This window comes from Adiantum capillus-veneris, chromosome 18, assembly GCF_014529385.1.
Source record: "Adiantum capillus-veneris isolate H3 chromosome 18, ASM1452938v2, whole genome shotgun sequence".
Taxonomy (NCBI): Eukaryota; Viridiplantae; Streptophyta; class Polypodiopsida; order Polypodiales; family Pteridaceae; genus Adiantum; species Adiantum capillus-veneris.
Window position 1 is genome coordinate 32,153,386 of NC_140948.1, and position 2,673 is coordinate 32,156,058.

A 2,673-nucleotide genomic window follows, 5' to 3' on the forward strand; every position below is an offset into this window, starting at 1 on the left:
ATGATAGTATAAGGAGAGCTCGCACTTCGTCATCGAAATTGATTTTCACCGATCGAAGTTGACTTATGTTTATGTTAAAGTCATTTAGGTGTTCTGCAACTGAACCATTCTCTGCCATCTTTAGATTGAACAAGAGCTTCATAAGAAATACCTTATTGGATGCCGATGGTTTCTCGTAGAAGTCGTCAAGTGACTTCATCAAGTCCTCCGTGGTCTTCATCTCCGAAACATTGAAGGCCACCGTTGAGGCCAAGCTTAACCGGATTGTTCCGAGTGCCTTTCGATCAAGGACAATCCATGCTTCATCTGCCATCGTTGCGGGCTTCTTTGCAAGACCGCCTAGTGGTAGATAGAGGTCCTTCTGGTAGAGATAGTCTTCAATCTGCATCTTCCAATGTTGGTAGTTTTTGCCGTTGAACTTCTCAATCTTGAGCTTCCCTTCCTCCGCCATAACTCCCACTCAATTCAAGGAATCCTTTCCTTGAGATAACTTAGCTACAAGCAAACCTTGCTCTGATACCACTTGTTAGGAAATAAGACGTAGCTAAATAGATAATTGAGTAGATTACTTAATGGAGAGAGACAGATTTACATACACGAGATTATAGATTAGAGAGAGAGAGAGAGAGAGAGTACACACGATATACGTGGTTCACCCAATGTGGGCTACGTCCACGGGAAAGCAGCCACTCAATGGCTTTAGTACTTCAAAACAAGAAGTAGTTTACAAAAGGATTATACCCTTAATGGAGCTCCCACCTTGCTTCACTCTCACCACCTCACACTCACCTTGTTGCATCAACTTCAGACTATGAAATGTGTGTAGAAATGGCCTCCTTTTATAGGCCAAAAGGGCTGCCCTCTCTTATGAGAGACAGCCATGTGTAGCCGCCCTTGTGCGAATAAGTCCAAATCGGACCCTCCAATCCGCCCATGTGTGGCCGCCCTTGAGAAGACAAGTCCGCTTTTGAATTCGGCCACCGGCCACCGGCCATTGACTTCCGGCCACCGGCCACCAGCCATTGACTTCCGACCACCGGCCACCGGCCAACCGACCGGTTGTTTTTCAACCAATTTCCGACCGCCGTCCGGCCATAATATTCTGGCGAAAAGGAATATTCCGGCGAAAAAAAGTCTTGGAGGCCTCCGCCCCCGAGGCCTCTAAAGTTGCCCCTGATTCTTGTCCGTGAAAATTTTGGTTTCCGGTGAGTGATTTTTCTTCACGCACAATGGCTTCTCCTCATAATGGGGGCCTTACAAATGTGCGCTTTTACCACAGAAAATTACAACGGTAAATCAGGCTCCATACTTAAGAAGTATCTGAAATGTATTTGGACAATCAGACAAAATCGTGCATAAGATAAACAACCTATTTTAGATCAGTCAATTTTGATACCCGAAGCACTCTATGGCTTCCTCTAGACGGGCTCTACCTATTCCTAAGGTCAAAAACCAATTTTGGTGCATGTATTGTATGGAGGAACAAATATAGCTCATAGATAGAACAACTAAAATCACTTTCAGTGCAAGAAACTTACGTAAATGGAAGAGCTTTCACCTGCAAACTTGTTGGTATGCTCGGAATAGCAATGCAACACCGTAGGAAGAGACACAAGGAATTGAAGAAATAGTATACTCACGTTGAGCTTTTGCAGCAAATGCTTACCTTCATTATCCAAAAAACTTGGATTTTTAATTACAAAAGTTGGATTATATACCTTAGCCAAGGTTCAAAGAAGGGATTCTTAGCTATTTGGGCTCAATATGAAGCTTAAAAACTGCATACAATTACAAACTTGGAGGCCTCAACCCCTTTAGACTTGTTGACAAACAATAATATTACAATGGCTTTGGACTTTGTGGGATTTGTCGATAACACAAAGAGGTTTCATACAATCAATTGGCTTAAAAAAAGAGTGGTGTCCTTTTTTATGCTCCTTCTCTAGCTCTTGTTTGCTGAGCAACTAACATAATAAAGGGCTAGTGTTGAGGATGAACTTTTTCCCTGTGAATGTTTATGACGCATTGCTTGTTGCTGGATAATTGAGGGAATAAGTGTAAGAACAGATATCTTGGTACTGATAAAGGCTTACCATGATGATGGTGGAAGAGCATTCAACAAGACTATTGTTTATACTTGTGGAGGCAGGTCAATCCCCAAAAGTGCTACATCATCCATAGCAAGACAAAATGTTCAAAATGTTCTTCAAATTCTCAACTTAGGTGGACACCTCATTGTATTGGTATGTGACTCTTAATTTTCAATGTATTGAGGGTTCTCACAGCTTGCTTTTGGAAGTCATCCATAGGCAGGAGCAACTCTGATTGAGCGGAGATATCCTTTGCCTTCCAATCGCGTACAGCATTAGCGTTTGTTGCAATAGTTTCAACTGGACACACAAACAATGTTAGTCACAATGTGGAGAAGTTTTAATTTTTGGAGGACTATTACCATCGTCATCTTCCACCATGGTTAGAAGTTCTTATCGAATTTTGTATGCGTGTGCTATTTTTGCTTGTGCCATCAAGACAAATTGTCCAAATTAAGGGCTCATGGTTATGCAAAGAGCATTGAAGTAGATTCATGTGCTAGGGTAGATGCTATTACAAGGCCGATATAATGTAGAAGTTTGTTATAATGTAGAGTTGACAAACAAGATGATTACACACATG

The 2,673-nt window shown here is 41.9% G+C and overlaps 1 pseudogene; it reads right to left on the reverse strand.

The window, feature by feature from the left end:
- Positions 1-1,942: 1,942 nt before the first annotated feature.
- Positions 1,943-2,455, reverse strand: LOC147435441 (uncharacterized; annotated as a pseudogene).
- Between the last annotated feature and the right edge of the window lie 218 nt (positions 2,456-2,673).